This window comes from Pogoniulus pusillus, chromosome 4 (genome assembly GCF_015220805.1).
Source record: "Pogoniulus pusillus isolate bPogPus1 chromosome 4, bPogPus1.pri, whole genome shotgun sequence".
NCBI lineage: Eukaryota > Metazoa > Chordata > Aves > Piciformes > Lybiidae > Pogoniulus > Pogoniulus pusillus.
Window position 1 is genome coordinate 114,112 of NC_087267.1, and position 17,874 is coordinate 131,985.

At 46.0% G+C, this 17,874-nt stretch overlaps 1 protein-coding gene across 4 annotated transcripts in view; it reads left to right on the forward strand.

Annotated features, from left to right (window-relative positions):
• Window positions 1-17,874, forward strand: part of TMTC2 (transmembrane O-mannosyltransferase targeting cadherins 2) — a 298,456-nt gene that overhangs the window by 1,249 nt on the left and 279,333 nt on the right. The gene's annotated exons all lie outside the window — the stretch shown is intronic.

Here is a 17,874-nt window from a genome sequence, read left to right on the forward strand (position 1 = left end):
TGCTGCTGCCTCTCCGTGTGGTTCACGGTACCGGCCAACTCTCCGAGCACCAGTCGGGCAGAGTTAGTAGCGCTTTAGAGCTTTTTTGTGCGAGAGGAGGAAGAGGAGGAAGCGTGCTGAGTTGGGATAAGCGATGCGCCTGAGCTGGGTGAGCTGAACTTCCCGGCGCACTGATGGGATGTGAAAGAAACAGTTATGTCCTTGATTAGATATTTGCCTTGGGAAATAACCTGACCGTCCTGGAGTCAATTAGTTACTTAGCTTGGAATGTTCTTCCTTTACAACGTATTGCGGTGCACCTGCCGCCTTTAAGGCTCTGTCACCACTTCCAGAATAAACCCTTTCCGTTTTCAAGTGTTGCTGCTACTAAACCTATTATACTGAAAGTAAATGCCAAGTGTTAGTCGTGGTCCAGGTCTTTGGCTGGGAACGGTGCCTGCAGCAGAATGTGGCGATTCAGTCTTCAGTCCTTCAGGTCATTTACATGCACTTGAAGCCTTGTGAAGCCATTAAGCGTTTTTAGGTTTCTGTGAGCCTTCTAATTATCTGAGATGATTTTTCTTAAACCTTTTTTAATGTCCCAAAATGGAATTCGTATAGAGTGAAGAAAAAAAAAAAAAGCCTCTGCTTTTATTCTGAAATGCGAGGTCTGAGTTGCGTCAATAGCAAGTAGTGAATATTTTGACACACTGACACCATTTTAAATTCCCCTGTGGCAGTTAAGAACTGCAGGAGTTGTGGAATATTTACATAACCCTAAGTAGCATATATTGCGATATTTAGGCAAAACTGGGTTCTTTAAGGACTGCGGGAGTTGTGGAATGTTTACATAGGTCTAAGTGGCATATATTGGAATATTTAGGCAAAACTGGGTTCTTTAAGGACATGCTTATAAGCTTGTCTGGCAGGCCAGTTCAAATTAGCTAAGCATTTAAAGCAGTTTGAAGTACTATCTGGTGTTAATCGTGTGGAGGTCAAGGTTAGTCCTCATCTTGCCTGAGTGGGCTTTAATGCAATTAGAAAATAGTGGTGTTTGAGTGTCATCTTGGGAAGAGTGGAGAAGATGACCACGCACTGTCTTTGCTAGTGTTTAAAAGATGTTTAAAAGATGTCCTAAAATACTGTTTTGTTTATGTGCTTACCTCCTGAAGTACTGCTCGTCATAGTAGTTCAAGGTTGTGCTAGTGTTCTGAAAGCCAGCTAATGGTATTTCTCTAGGCAGCGTCATCTACTGAGGATGTTGTCAGCTTCACCGTTGGAAGGGGTAAGGCAGAAATGGCTGTTGCATGCTAGTAATTGTCAGATGAAAAAGGGTTATGTGTTCAGAAAGGCAGGCGTTCAGACACAAAGTGTGTAATCACACAACCTCGCTGCCCTGCAGGAGCTGGCCTGAAACATAATACTAGAAAAGGAGGTTGATGCCGGAGCTGCAGGACAGTAGCCCTTCATGTGGGAGATGGATTCTGCTACTAACTTTTGAGTGAATCAAGATTGTGCATTTAAACTGGGAACCTGCAATGTTTTGTTTTAGGAGCGCAGCTCATTGCCATAGCTTTTTCTGCTTCCTTTCCCATTATATTGAAATTACATCAGACTGTTCTTTTAATATAGTGATCAAGCTTACTATATAAAGAGTGTCTGTAATTGCTTTCTGTGGTTTTTTTATGTGGGATGGGTAAGATTAAGTGGCATCATAAAAACTTCTTACAGCAAAATCAATTTTCCAATGGTAGAACTTAGTGTTTTAGCAGCAGCACGGCCCCAAACCGAAGACTGTATGGACAATGATACAACAGAGTTGCTCGTAGGTTGGCCTTTATAACTGTATCAAAAGATTCAGTGTTTTATTTCTTACTCTTCATCCAATTAAATTGAAATTGAGTGAGTTTAAAGCCCGAAGGAGGAAGCGAATGTGTACGTTCTTACTTTTCAGCATTAGCTTGCCTTAGTGTTTCCTTCTAGCTAGACAGATGTGTGGCACACACATAATCAGTGCAAAGGTGGACCTAGAAAACACATGCTTTTCCCACCCTCTTCTCTGCTACTGTGATTCTTACAGACAGCTGTGATGTTTCCTGGTCATAAATGTAGATTACTAGGGGGAAATTCTCCTCAGCTCAAAACCCCCTTGTTAATCTAGGAACAAATAATTATTTTGCCTTCCTCTTACTGCTTCTTTTTTTGTTTGAAGCTGAGTGCAGCATGCAGTAACCCAAAAGAAGAGACGAATGTGAGGAGGAGGGAGAAATACGAAGATGTTGGTCTAATGCCACAGTGATCTTGTATGGCTTGTTTATAAAGAGTTATTTATTGCTGAGCAAAATCATCTTGGGACTGATAGCAAGGGGTAGGGAGAAATGCAGTTTCCATTCCTGTGGGTGTACTGAAAGTCTTGCTTGTGGCACTGTGTTAAATCCAGTTTCTTGCCAGATTAAGGGGAGCTAATCTGTGCACATACAGAGCATGTTTCCTGGTAGTGCCTACCCGTACTGCGGGATGGAAACCCCGTGCTGCAATTAGGCTTGCGCATCCGTGTAATTATTTGCCCCTGCCATTTAAGCCTCCCCAAAACTAGGCAATGTGACCTGTGCGAGCCTTGCACTGAAGTTTTAGTGCTTCGAGTGACCTATGCTAAAGTAGACAGGTCACTGTCAGTTAATAGCTGGGGTGTGGAAGATTTAGCGCTGAGAGAATCAGAGGTCATTCGTTGATTGCTACAGCTGACACATCAAAAGCAACTCAGTGGATGAGGTGTTGCTTTCTTCTCCCAAATGCCAGAGGGCATATTTCAAGGAGAGTGTTAGCATGAATCTTCAGCCTTGAGCGCTGTATTTTCTCTGTGGCACATCGATAGAGTTTGCTCTCTTGGAAACACGCACAGATGTGTCTGTCTCTGGGCGGGACTCTTCTGTGAGATTTGGTAGCAGCGGCCAACTCTTCCTAGCTTGGGCTGCATTTTATTTAGCAGGCCTCAATGGGGCAGCCTTGTCGGTGGTAGAAGATACTCAACAGCCTCGTTGGAAAGTCACCAGGCAATGTTGCGAACTGCGCTGAAGAAATGCTGAGGAATGCCGCGACGCCGTGGTGCCGGCCTTGGGCCGTGGTGCCGGCCTTGCGCCGTGGTGCCGGCCTTGCGCCGTGGTGCCGGCCTTGCGCCCTTTACAGGCAGGCCCAGCCCGCACACGGTCGACAGTTCCTCTGTGTTGGGGCTGCCGCATGGGATTTAATCTAGCAAGTGACCCAGATACGGGCTCTAGAAGAACAAGTGTAAGTACACTGGGGAAAATTGCTTGCCATCTGTCTCCGTGTTGTGTGTGTATAGTTGGTTATTAATTTACCTCTGTGATTCTTATGACCCTTTTTGTCGTCTGCTCGCAATTTTTTGGCTTCAGGTACTCCTCTCCAGTAGCTCTCAGTAGATCAGTTTGCAGGTGGCTGCAGTCTTCAGAGCTCCGGGGGCGAGGCTGGTGGTAGTGAGGAAAAGTGGGAAGATAATGGGCTGTGTTGTTTCTCTGTAGTGTATTCTGGTTTTTTTCTTCGTGTTGCATCTTTATATATACAAAATTCAAATTACCATCAAGATAATTTGCATAGGAAGCAGGGATTTTAATCCAGAGAAGATACCTGAGTAACTGTGCCTGCAGAATTAGCAGGTGCTGTAGTTGAGTATCAAACTAGTGAACTAGCAGCTGATTAGCTAATGTGAAGAACCTGGCATTATAGTGGCCTATTAATATGATCTTAGAACCATAGCATCAGTCAGGGTTGGAAGAGACCACAAGAATCATCTAGTTCCACCCCCCTGCCATGGGCAGGGACACCTCACCCTAGATCAGGCGGCCCACAGCCCAATCCAGCCTGGCCTGAAACACCTCCAGGGGTGGGGCCTCAACCACCTCCCTGGGCAACCCGTTCCAGGGTCTCTGCACTCTCATGCTGAACAACTTCCTCCACGTGTCCAGTCTGAACCTCCCCATTCCATTTTGAAATGCTGAACATCGTCCAAAAATATATTTGGCTTTTGATGTAAAAAGAGTTTTTTGCATAAAATTTGTGTGAGTGAAGCACTTTGATCCCAGTGTGAAATCTTAGTTTTGCAGAAGTAACATTGTGTTGGGTTTGGTTTTTTTGCAGTGGGAGATGTTGTAGGACAGAGATTTTCTGAAAGCAGAACAGAACTTATGTCCCCGCAGGCTTTATTTTAAGATTCTTGTTGCATATATAAGGCTAACATAAACCATGTCACTTCTGGTAGCTGGTTCAGAGAATAAATTCATGACTGTTAGCAGACAGAGAGGCTCCCTGAGTCACCGATGGCATGTGCCTCATCTGCAGGAAGTTCTTTCAGCACACAATAGAGTTACAAATTCAAATGATCCACTTTCTCCAGCATCTCCCATATGTATTCCAGCTGCACTTCGGTATCCTTTAAGTTTGCCAGAGTGAAAATGGCTCAGAAGTCTCTCATCTCAATTTGTTAACCATCTGATAGCTGCAAGAGTGCTGAATTAGAGCTCATTTACCTCCCTCATCTGGAAGTTTGCCTGCCCTTCCTTTCTTGTTGGCTGCTGGGATTTTGTTTTATTTCTTCTTTCAGTGAAGCTGACTGAAGCAGACTTTGCTGTTTGTTTGCAGAGTTGCTTTATCTGAAATATTTGATGCTGAAGCTGTAGATGTAAGCCTGCTGGCAGCCTGTGGTGCAAGTTGCTCCAGTGTATTTGGAGAAACAGACTCAGGCTGTTGACAGAGATGCTGTTAGCTGTGTAAAACCGAATCGGGTCTCTGAGCCGGTGTTCTAGGTTAGACTTTAAACGTTTGCATTTCTAAATACTTCGTAGGCTTTGCACAGCTTTTGGGTTAACTGTTGGGGGTTTTTTATAAGAAGAAACCTTTTTAAACTGTCCATTTCCCTCATTTTTTTTTTCATCTGTGATTTTTTTTTCCCCAAAAGAATAGTTTGAAAGATGAAAGCATTTTATCTGGAGGTCCAAGCTTGAATTCTTTGTTCTCTGACACTTTGGGCCTCAGGTTTTTTAGATTAATTTTGGAATGTCTCTAGATTGTGGAAGCCTGTTGCTTGCCTTTGAGGCTTGGCGACCTTTGAACTCCCTGTACTTTCTTGCTTATCATCCTTTAAAATGGGAGCTTGTTCTGTGGGCAGGGTATTTAAGTCAGGATGATAGTAAGATTCCATTTCACTACTTCTCAATCAGGTTCTTAGGTCCTGTTCCTGCAATCTCAGGACCGTCCTCTAGAGTTCAGATATTTGTGTTACTGCTTGCACAGGTGGTCCCTCTCCAGTAAGAGGGAGGTGGTGTAAACCCTATAATTTCTTGCCCAGTTTCACCCTCTGCACAGTGCCATGCTAAACCATTTTTCCCAAAGGCCAGCCAGTTGCTGAATGAAATATGAAGAGCCAGAGGAAATTTGGTTTTAGAATTGCACCCTAGATGTTACTTCCTATGTTGACTCTGCTCTTGGGTGTGCTACTTCAAGATAGTTGAAATCTCTTTTGGACCTGTGAATGGCTTGTCACAGGCATCTCCAAAGGCAGTGATGCGCTCGAGTTCTGTCTTCAAAGGATGCTTTCAGGCTGGTTCAGAGTTGCTGTTGTTTGGATATGACAGCTTATTGTGTAACAAACATGCTGGATCACTGGGGCAGCAGCTAGGGATCAAGTAGTCTGTCAATCTCTATTTCACTTCAAGGGAAAAATCCCAAAGAGTAAATCAAACTGTTTGATGAAACTTGGCCACCTATGCTCTGTAATCAGGAGTTGCTACTCGATATGCTCTGATGCTCTGCCACTCCAGCTCTTCCTGCTCTTGTTAAGCTTCAAGGAGAAAAAGTGAAAGTAGTCTCCTTGAATACTAATCCTTGAGTTCCTGAGGACACTGTGGGTTGCTCTTTCAGCCTTTGTTCTGTTTGCTTCATGAAAAGATTTTTCAAGAGTAGTGGGAGGTAAATAATGTCCATTTATTGTCTTTGTGTCTCTTCCTTCATCACTTCATCTTTTTAATTGCTGTTTCATTTGAAATATTGTGCTTTCAGCATAAGTTGTTTTGTCTTTATATCTTCATTATTTGATATTTTTTTCCTCCAGTGCATTATTCAGATGGCCGATTTGCATGCTTCAAGAACTGCAAAAGGCCAGAGTAGCCTCTAGAAATAGATAGTAAACGCTGTAGTAAGTATCTATACGTATGTAAGAACAGTGGATTTTTGTTGTATGCCCAGAACTTGAGACCAAGACTCTTGTGGCATCTGCCTTCCAGCAAAGAGCTGGACAGACTTCCTGTTGGTCTGCCACAAAGGGTCATTAATTTATTTCTGGGGATCATCGTTGACTACCTGAGAGCCCTTAATTCTCTCTGAGAGTTAAGCACTTTGGCTTCAGCTGTGCTCCTGGTCCCAGCTGGCCCCAGGAGCCAGAGACTGACAAATAACTGAATGAGTATTTCCCTACATAATGGCATAAAGCGTTACTGCTAAATGACTGGACTGCTCTGTGGCATCCCCTATTATTCACCAGCCTGTCAGCAGACCCAAAAGAACTCACCCTGACCCCTTGACCTGTGGTTCAAGGGAGGACAGGTTTTTGTGAGCTTAGCGTCCTGTTACTAGGATTTTTTTTCTGAACTTACCATTGCTCCAGGCTGTTTAGCTGGTGAGAGGCTTGTATCATTTTTAACTCCTATGTGCTTTAGTAAGCTAGTCCAGTGTTGGTTCAGAGAAGCAACACAGTAATTGCTAGCAGAGCTATCACTGTGAAGATCCTACCGGTGTCTGGATGCTGTTTTCATGCAGTGTGCTACTTTGCACACTTCAGTCCTTAAAAAGGACTCTTGAAACAGGATCACAATATGCTGACCAAAATTGGTGTGGAAACAAAGCCACTCAGCAGCAGCCTAAACCATTTCTGCATCTCTGTCCTGTCTTCCCTTCTCACCTCCCTGGCTTTTTACATGTAACAACTAGTAACTGGCACTAGATTGCAGGAACCAGGGTGCAGTGTGGCACTTCCCCATTGTTGCTGTGGCATGACCCTCACTCTGTGCTTAGGGCATCTCTCAGGGGACCAGTCTTGGAATTATGTACTCTCCAGTACATAAATAAAAGATAGATAGAATCATAGAATCAGTCAGGTTGGAAGGGACCACAAGCATCAGCCAGTCCCAACCGCCCTGCCACAGGCAGAGGCACCCTACCCTAGAGCAGCCTGCCACAGCCTCAGCCAGCCTGGCCTGAAACACCTCCAGCCATGGGGCCTCAACCACCTCCCTGGGCAACCCATTCCAGGCTCTCACCACTCTCATGCTCAACAACTTCATCCGCATGTCCAGGCTGAACCTCCCCACCGTAAGCGCTTGCAGTCCCACTTGGAGACAGCACCTCATTCCTATGCGGAGCGTTCCCAGTTGCCTGGCTGCTGGCTCTGAGGAGGAATGACTTTGGGTTTGAATTGCTTCTCTGAGAGCTTTCTTTCCCTCTGATGCAAGGGAAGGTAGCCTGGATAGCTCTTCGGGCATCTTTTCTTTAGGAGGCTCTCAACATTGTGATGCATCAGAAGTATCTTCACAGCATCCAGCTTCTAAATTGTGTGGAATATTGCCCGGTTGATGCTGCTCACTGTAGCTCTTAGGCTTTGCTCAGTAACTGTTGAAGCTGGTAGTGGCTATTTACTTTGGCATTAAAAAAAATGCATGTGTGAGTTGTGTTGTATGAGTAGACACTCAAACACTGAGTTGATATTTGTGGTAATTTGAAGGTGACAGAATTACCTGGTGGGGGCAAAAAATTTCAAACCAAGACAGCAGATATTCTTCATTGCCCCTCCTGCAAGAACAGGCTGCTGGTGGTGTTAGGTGTGTTCAGCCTGCAGAGGAGAAGGCTCTGAGGAGACCTAATAGCAGCCTTTGAGTGCCTGAAGGGGGCCTTACAAGAAGGCTGCAGAGGGACTGGTTATTAAGGCTTATGGCGACAGGACAAGGGGCAATGATTTTAAAGTAGAGCCTGGAAAATTTAGATTGGGCATTAAGAGGAAACTCTTTACTACGAGGGTGGTGAGATGCTGGAATGGTTTGCCCAGAGAAGTTGTGGCCACTTCATCTCTGGAAGTGTTTAAGATCAGGATTTGAGCAACCTGGTCTAGTAGAAGGTGTCCTGCCCATGGCAGAAGGGTTGTAACTGTGATCATCAAGGTCCCTTCCAATTCAACATGTTCTGAGATTAACACTGATACCGGGAAAAATAAACCTCTCTGTACGTAGGCATCAGCAAGCCTCTTATTGTGGGGTATCACAATTAGTAGCAAGTCCCAGGATCCACCCAACCAGTGTCAAACTGGTTTTATCAAAACCCCTGGATACAGCTTCATCCAGACTCTAGTAGGAATGAGCATTGTGTGCTCATTGTGTGCTAAAGTTGCTGCTAGAAGGTAGGCCCAGGTAATCATAGAATGTTGGAAGTGACCTCAAAGCTCAGCCAGTTCCAACCCCCTGCCATGGGCAGGGACACCTCCCACTAGAGCAGGTTGCTCAAGGTCTCATCCAACCTGGCCATGAACACCTCCAGACAGGGAGCAGCCACAGCCTTCCTGGGCAACCTGTGCCAGTGTCTCACCACCCATCATCATTTTAACTGAGTGTTGTGTGTGTTGCTGGTCTCTTTTTCGGACCTGTGTGTCTTGTAGTGATACCTGTGCTTGTCCTGCAGCCCAGAGTGTTTCCCTGAGGTGTGTTTTAGTGTGCACTGAGAGTTCTAGTGGCTGCCAGTGCTGCAAATGAGGACATGAGTTTGCATTGAAGTCCTTTGTGTGTTCATGTCTGTACACTTGACAGGCCGTTAGGAGTCACTGCGTGCATCTTTCCAAGTGAAGGGTTAGCGCTTTGGAGGCCGCAGGAGGGAAGCCGGAACTCCCTAGTCCAGAGTGATTTTATTTTCTGCCAATGTCTGATTTTTTTTCCAACCGGGACACTTTGAAGTGGGAGTTCTTTCTAAAAACGAAAAAACCCAGACAGTTCTGGGACTTTGTCTTTTGTGCTTGTGTGTGGTTCGATTTCCTCATTTTCAGGGAGTGTTTTTAATGGTAGGCCTTTGGGAAGGCGCAGGAGGAACTCGCTGCCCAATATGCAAAGCAGCATGCTGAGTGAACACTTAAAACTGCTGCTTAATGCCTGTGCCTTTGTAGACTCTTCAGTGCAGTATCGCTTCCCTTCTGTAGGCTGATGCTGTTGGTGCTTTTAACCTTTATGTGATGTTGTAGCGCTACAGCGATGTTGGAATGTTCTTGGTTTCATTTTACAGCCTGACAAAGTTCCTGGGTCTGGATGAGTTGTATTTGGCTGGCTCTTTTGTTTTCAGTGGACTTGTACTGGGCTACTTTGAGAAGGGGATTAGGTCCGGTAGGAAATTCAGACAAGATGCCTGCAGTCACCTCTGGCCATTGGTGTAGCTTTGTTAACATCAAATAACAGGATTAGGCAGTGTTGGTTTGAATTAGGGTAGAGAGGCTGTGCAGAGGGACTTGGGTAGGCTGGATCCATGGGCCAGCATTAATGGGTTGTTTCAACAAGGCCAAATGCCAGCTCCTGCACTTGGGTCACAACAACCCCAAGCAATGCTACAGGCCGGAGGCAGTGTGGCTGGAGAGCTGCCTGGCAGAAAGGGATCTGGGGGCTGTAATAGACAGGAGCTGAATAGGAGCCAGCAGTGTGCCCAGGTGGTCAAGAAAACCAGTGGCATCCTGGCTTGGATTGGAGATGCTGTGGCCAGCAGGAGCAGGGAGGTGATTGTCCCCTGGGACTCTGCTCTGGTGAGGCCACATCTCGAGTGTTGTGTTCAGTTTTGGGCACCACAGTCCAAGAGAGATGTGGAGGTGCTGGAGCAGGTCCTGAGGAGGGCAATGAAGCTGGGGATGGGCCTGGAGAATAAATCTGATGAGGAGTGACTGAGGGAGCTGGGGATGGGTAGTATGAGGAAAAGGAGGCTGAGGAGAGACCTCATTGCTGTCTACAGCTACCTGAAGGGACATTGTGGAGAGGTTGCTGCTGGTCTCTTCTCACAGGTAGTTAGAGACAGAACAAGGGGGAATGGCCTTAGGCTGAGACTGGGCAGGTTTAGACGGGACATTTTTTTCATGGAGAGAATGGTCAGGGAGGTGGTGGAGTCACTGCCCCTGGATGTATTTAAGGGTTGCTTGGATGTGGTGCTTAGGGCTATGGTTTAAGGTGAATCTTGTAGAGTAGGCTTAGAGGTTGGACTTGGTGATCCTGAGGGGCATTTCCAGCCTGGATGTTTCTGCGGTTCTCTGAATCTGTGATTTCCCTTCCTGAAGTGGAAGGAGCCCACACTGCCTTCACTGGGACTCTGTGGGTGGAAGAATCCACTTGCAGCTGTTGCTCTGTAGGTTGTTAGCCTTCTGCTTCTGTACACTGTATTTTCATGCTTCATGTGCTTCTTAAAAGTGGGTTTATTTTTCTATTCCAATACAGACCTAGTTGAAGGAATGCTGTGCTTTGTCATATCCTCTTAATTTCCAGCAGTTGTGTGAACATGAAGGTGCTGTCATGCCTTCTTTTGCGCTTGATGCTGTATTTATTTGATGGCTTAATGTGACAGCAGCATTTTCATTATTTTAATAAGGTAAAGAAATTAGTCTCAGAAGTGAGGCAGGATCTTAAGAAACCTTATTTTGTGTTATACATCAGCCTTCTAGATACCACGAAAATAAACAATATATTTAATGTCTTGGATTAGGTGTCTCTGTGGTGTCCTGGATGCCCTTATTGCTGCCAGATTTTCACTGCGAATCACCTTGGGCAGCTCTCAGACATGATTTGTGAAGCTTTGGGTTGTGAGTCTGCAGGGAGGCTGCACTCATTCTGCCACCCTTTCTTTGGCCTTCCCAATTTCCATGACAAGAAGAACATAGAATGGCAGCAATGGATAGGTTAATATAATTTCATTGGAGCATCAAGAGCTATGTCTGGAAGCACAGCTTGTACCTTCCTCTTGCTGGCTTCTGCTGCTTGAGCTGCACCTGCTGCTGTCTTGCACTGCTACTGCTTTGCTGCTTTGCCGCCGCTTGACCCCTTCCTCATCTTCCTTAAGGTTAATATATTTTTTTCTCTAGTAGTTTATTTCTCTTTATACTGTTCTGCTTAAACTATAAGAAATACAATTTCATCTTTCCCTGGCTTTCCATAAAAATCCACATTGTGGTGAGTTTATTCTACTGGGGGAGGGATCCACCCTAACCCGGGACAAGGGGAACAGCAAAAGATGCCTTCCCACACGTGTGCTGACTCATGTGGAAGCCCACGCTGGAGTCGGGCTGGTGGTTGGCTGGGTTTTCGTGCCCAGGATAACATGGCAAATGGACACTTTGTCTAGAAAAGCATAAAGAGAGCAAGGGAGGTGAGGGGTTCCCACCTTGAGAGAGCTCCTGACAGAGCAATTGCCATTTTGGACGGCTCCTGCCTTTTCACACAGCTCTCAGTTTTGCACCGTTCCTGCTTCTGGCTGGTTCTCCCCACTTTTGCCTGTAATACTTCATTAAAGCACCATCATGTATGAATCATAGAATCAGTCAGGGTTGGAAGGGACCACAAGGATCAGCCAGTTCCAACCCCCCTGCCATGCCCAGGGACACCCTACCCTAGAGCAGGCTGCACACAGCCTCAGCCAGCCTGGCCTGAAACACCTCCAGCCATGGGGCCTCAACCACCTCCCTGGGCAACCCATTCCAGCCTCTCACCACTCTCATGCTCAACAGCTTCCTCCTCACGTCCAGTCTGAGTTTGGCAGCTTTGCCACCTGCCTTGGGCTGCTGCCACATGGATCCGGAGTACTGGATATTGCTTGCAGCATTAGGAGGCAGCTGAGAGCAGAGAAATCCAGCAAGGGATCATTGTAGAATACCTCTCTCACCTCCGTGAGTAAAGCCTGCTGTTCCCTTAATTCTCTGCTCAGCCTGATTGATAGTGGGGTAAAAGCTGTGTTTGTAGCTCAGCCTTTTCCATTTCCTGACTGCCTAAATCTCTAAAGCTGCCCATAACATCCTTTGGAAGAATTCTTGGTTGAACTAGAATCCGTAAATAAACCTGTATATTGTGCTATTTGTATGCGTTTGGGGGCAGGGTTTCAGGAAAATAAAATCATTCTCTTTTGTAATTCCTGACTCGACCCCATTAATTCCCTGCCTCCACCACAGAAACGGAGGGGTTTGAAAAGGCACTTTGATCTGAGTTAAGGTTCCAGTGCCATGAAAACATAAATGCAGCATGGCTGTATGAATAAAGCCTGCTGAAAGCAAAGGCACTGAGAGAATGGTGAACACAGTTGATCAAATAAAATGGTGGGCCTTTGTCTGTAGCAGCTTCCATCTTTGTAGCACCAATGTTTATAGCTTCTTGTAACACATGTATGCTTGAATAGATTTTCTATGTGTGTAAAAAGATATAGCTCTGACACTATGAGGAGAGGCTGAGGGAGCTGGGGGTGTGCAGCCTGCAGAAGAGGAGGCTCAGGGCAGAGCTCATTGCTGTCTACAACTACCTGAAGGGAGGCTGTAGCCAGGTGGGGTTGGGCTCTGCTGCTGGGCAAGCAGCAACAGAAGAAGGGGACACAGCCTCAAGTTGTGGCAGAGAAGGTCTAGGCTGGATGTTAGGAGGAAGTTGTTGTCAGAGAGAGTGATTGGCATTGGAATGGGCTGCCCAGGGAGGTGGTGGAGTCACCATCCCTGGAGGTGTTGAAGCCAAGCCTGGCTGAGGCACTTAGTGCCATGGTCTGGTTGACTGGCTAGGGCTGGGTGCTAGGTTGGACTGGATGAGCTTGGAGGTTTCTTCCAACCTGGTTGATTCTATGATTTCACAGTACATTGCTTGTGACTTGTATCTAAACCAGCTGGTTTGTTAAAAACATTACACTTATGTTTAATAAATACCATGCTTCTGCAGAGTTCACGGGATCACAGGATGGTGGGGCTTGGAAGTGACCTCCAAAGATCATTGAGTCCAACCCCCTGCCAGAGCAGGATCATACAATCTAGCACAGGTCACATAGGAACGCGTCCAGATAGGGCTTGAGAGGCTCCAGAGAAGGGGACCACACAACCTCTCTGAGGAGCCTGTTCCAGTGCTCTGTGACCATTACAGTAAAGAAGTTCTTGCTCATGCTGAGGTGGAACTTCCTGTACTGTGGTTTGCATCCATTGCCCCATGTCCTATCACAGAGTGCACCTGAGAAGAGTTTGTCCCCTCCCTCGTGACCCCCAGCCCTTAGATATTTATAAACATTGATTAGATCCTCTCTCAAGTCTTCTCTTCACCACACCAAAAAGCCCCAGGTCCCTCACCATCTCCTCATAGGGCTGTGCTCCAGCCCCTTCATCTTCTTAGCCCTCCTCAAAATGCCTTTTTTTTTTTTAAGACAAAGACTTAAGTATGGGGAAAAGCCCCAGAGAGAATGGTTCTTTATGTCGTCAGCTTCACACTAACAAAGGCAAACCCCAGGGTGGATCACCTCAGAGTACCATCTCCACTGCTGTTTGCTGCCAGACACGTTTGTGCTGCTCCTAGAACGTGTTCCAGCACTATATAGCTTCAGGTGGCATTATGGAGCTGCTTGCTGTGGTTTTGTGCATTATGGACTATGGCTACAGGTGAAGCTTGAGATAAAAGCCTTCTCCACCCAAACAGGCCTGAGGCTGTGCGTCTGGATTTGCTCTGAGCCACTGTGCAAATCGTTACATCTTTTACCAGTTCTGCTTCCTCCCTCCTTGTTCCTGCTTGTAATGTGGCTGCAAGCTCTTGTCAGCCTTAGCTGTGTCTTTAGCAGGGTCTATTGCACCGAGTGGTGCAGCATGGCTTGAGCCTTGATAGGGGCTTCTGGCTGTTCAGAAATGATGGTCTGGGGTTGAAGAAGGGGAATTTTCTTTGTATGCTTTCTTCTTTGTAGAACTGATAGATGTCTAGAGGCTGTTCAATCAGAGCAGGTTTGCCATGGTTTCTCTTGAGTGTGGTCTGCTGGAGCAGTGTGCTTGTTTTTAATGTAAAGAATTCTCACTAATTCTGTTTTGATTGGTGTTGAATGAGTCTTGTTGTGTGCTTCTAAAGCAGAACCCTGAGTTGCTCTGACTTATAACAGACCTAGGTACTTGGGGCTTAGTGCCTGACCAATACAGGGTTAGAAGCAAAAGGAAGGACTTGAATACGTGTGGGGAGAGTTGGTCCTCTAGAGTTTAAGAAGCTGCATCATCCAGCACTTGACAAAGAAAATAATGTAAGGGTACTAATAAAACTGGTGATGTTTATAGCAAACAAAACTGATGTGATGTGGTGCAACACACCTGTGAGAGATTCTGCAGAAAACTGTTTTCCTCTAGGGGACAGTCAGCTCTTTTGTTTTCCCTAAATGTTCTGATTTCCATCAGTGTGTGCAATCCTTTCTGAGGACGACTGAAGGGGCTGGGGGAGCAATCTGCTGAAGTGAGGGCTTCTGGTTTGAGCCTAGCTGGAACGTTTTGGTGAGAAGAATTAGATGCTAGGCTGTGAAAAGGAAACAGTGGTGATGGCTGCTGCACTCATAGGCTTGCTGAGATGTGTAAGAACATGAACACAAATACAGATTAGGGAGTCTCTCTCTGGGCTTTGTTGGCTGCACTTCTCTCTCTAACATGCCTGACTAATCCATCTGCTTCCTAACCCCCCTGGCCGACCCTCCAAACTACCTTGAGCATAAGGCGAAGTCTGGGCTAAGGTAGAGGGGTGGGGAGAAGGTGGAAGGGTGGTTGAGTGCCCCTCCTGGGGGGGCTGTATATTGTGCTAAGCTGTAAGTACAAAGCTTCATTCAACTTTCCAGCAGCTAAGCCTAGTCTGGATGATTGTTCTTAAGTGTGGGGGAGTGGGGAACACCCAAACCATCACATGAGGAAAAGATCCCAGGAACTAAGAAGGTCTTAAGGAATATTGGCTTTCAGCTGGTTGCAATGCCACATACCTAATCTGCTAGCTTGTGATGCTAATTAGCATAAATACTTGGCATTTTACTCTTTTGACAGATGATAAAAGCACTGACTCTGTAGGACTACCTGTAGCATTCTGTCCATCTGACACAAAGATACTTGCCCAGACACATGTAGTTCTGAGCGCTTGACTTGATGTGTATGGAAATCAGCTAGTTTTGCATGACAAGAGATTTGCTTTATGCAGCTCTACATCTCCGTGCTCCTTGGGGTTAGTGTTGGAGAAGGAGTCTTGTCTAAGCAGGGAAATTGAATAGTGCAGGTCCACAGGTACCATGGTGAGGTGTATAATAGACATCTTGAGATACTCTGATGCAGGAGCTTGAAGCAAGGAACAACCCAGCAACCACATGCAGTGCCTGGCATTTAAATCTGCAAGCCTGGCTCGGTGCTTGGCATATTCTGAACCTCTTGCAGACTGAAATTAGTGAATTTAGGTGAGGCTTCTTGCATTCAACTTACTATAGGTAAGGAGTTGTGGTTTGTTGGCACTATGCTGGTTGTTGATGATGTAGTAATGATTTTAGAGCAGAAAGGTTAAAAAGTCCTTACTACTGAATCCTAACGTTGTGGTGTTGCTTTCTGAATATGTAAAATGTTTGTAGAGTGTGATGATAGAGAACTAAGACACAGGCAACTGTAAGTATGGAGAAGAGTACAGGATTCCAGAATCAAGACTATTTTGCTAATGCCTGTCATAGAATCAGGCAGGGTTGGAAGGGACCACAAGGATCAGCCAGTTCCAACCCCCCTGCCATGCCCAGGGACACCCTACCCTAGAGCAGGCTGCACACAGCCTCAGCCAGCCTGGCCTGAAACACCTCCAGCCATGGGGCCTCAACCACCTCCCTGGGCAACCCATTCCAGCCTCTCACCACTCTCATGCTCAACAACTTCCTCCTCACGTCCAGTCTGACTCTCCCCACCTCCAACTTTGCTCCATTCCCTCCCAGTCCTGTCACTCCCTATGTCTCAATTCTTCCAGTAAAATATGTAAGGAAAAACCTGAATGGTGTGGGTGAGAATTTTTAGCAATGGGATTAAAATGGGATTTTAGAAATGTGATTAAAATCAGCTGGCTGAAATTTTATTTCCTTCTGGTGTAGTGTAGTTTAATCAGTTCTTCTCCAAGTATAAATTGCACTGGATCTTAATGTGGACAGGGCTTTAGGGATGTCTGCTCTTTGTGTAGCACAGTGGGAGTGATGGCTGAGTGGTTTTTGCTTGACCAAGGGCACTGAGAGCACTTTCCTGTGCATACCTCTTTCGAGATAGGAAATTGTGGGGAAATACCTGTGTACAGAGTATGAAAATTCAAGTGCTAATACTTGTATATGCTGTTTTGAAAAAATGCTAGTGTTTGTATTTGTTGAGTATTTGTTTTCTGTGCCCATTGTGGGTGGCCTGATAATTCTGTGTATAAAACACATGGAACAGCAGAGCTCAGTCCTGTTGGGAAGGACAGAGAGAGAAATAATTCTTAGCGTGTGCCTCAACCTCCACCAGTTAGTGAGCTGACTGTAGGAAACGCTGCCGCAGGAGGACTGCTTGCGCTGTGTTTTGTCTTGTAAACTGTGGAAGAGCCCTGTTCATAGCAGGATGGTTACGTGACTGAGCACTGCGCACTGGGTGTCAGGTGTGGGGCTTTCCCCTTGCGTACGCTTACGATGCCTGTCGTACGTCTGCACCAGCAATGTGGGTCACAGAGACTGTGAAGAGGTGGGCCCTGCAATCGGTGAATCTTCCAACAGAGTGGTCTAAGTAGTGCCAGATTATACCCTTAAAAGTTTCTAAGCTCACACATTGTGCAGGGCTAACCCTCCTGGGGGAATGGCCTTGACCCTGACCCCAGGTGGCCTTGACCCGTCCCAAGGATGGGTCTGAACACTAGCAGGTGTGGTGGTTAGCCCACTCCCCTTCCTGTCTGAGATCCATAAAAGCAGGATGCTTTCCTGATTGTGTCTCTCTCTCTGCCTCCCTTCTCACCAGCAACCACCATCCTGTTCCTGGTTCTCTTTGTCACCACCTGGCCATCACCCATGAGGGGACAAACCCCTGCCATCAGTCTGGGTGTATATTCACATGGTTTGTATCTTGTTTTCCCCTCCCTATACCTTTGTAACTTCCCTACCTCAGATACCTTTTATTTATTGTTAAACTTCTCCTCTTCTCACTTCCAAATTGCAATGAGATTTCTTACTTGGCTCTGCTTGCCTTTCCTTTCTCTCCATCTGATTCCTTTTGGGAAAGAAGGGGAAGAGGGAAGGACATCCTATAAATTGTTATTGGTTCTATCTAATTGTCTCTGGGCAATTTAAATTAGAACAGAGACACGTCTAGGAAGCATTATGGTAATCAGAAAAAACAAGTTGTCTTCTGTATTCATACAGGCTGTTTTTCTTCAGTCATTGCTCTGAATTTCAGCAGGAACTCTTGTACAGCAACAACTTTGGCAGGCTCACTTTCTGCAGCAAAGGATCTCTGTTGACTTGGCAGTTTGGGGGTTTCTTTTTTCTGCTGAAAGTTATAAGTTAGGTACTTGGCTCACCTTACGCTACCCACGCTAAATAAAACTAAACAAGGAAGCAAGTGCAGAGATTATATTTCAGCTATTGCTTCAGGGACTGAATAAACCTTGATTTGATTAAATTCCATTTCAATTGGTTGAATGTTGCTGCTGTCGGAATTATGGAAAGGAAACTGCACCTTACTAATCTCTTTTTCTGCTCATCTCTTGTGCCTGCTCACATTAGGAATGCTGTGTCCAGCAGGAGCAGGGAGGTGATTGTTCTCTTGTACTCTGCTCTGGTTGAGGCCACACCTTGAGTGTTGTATTCAGTTTTGGGCAC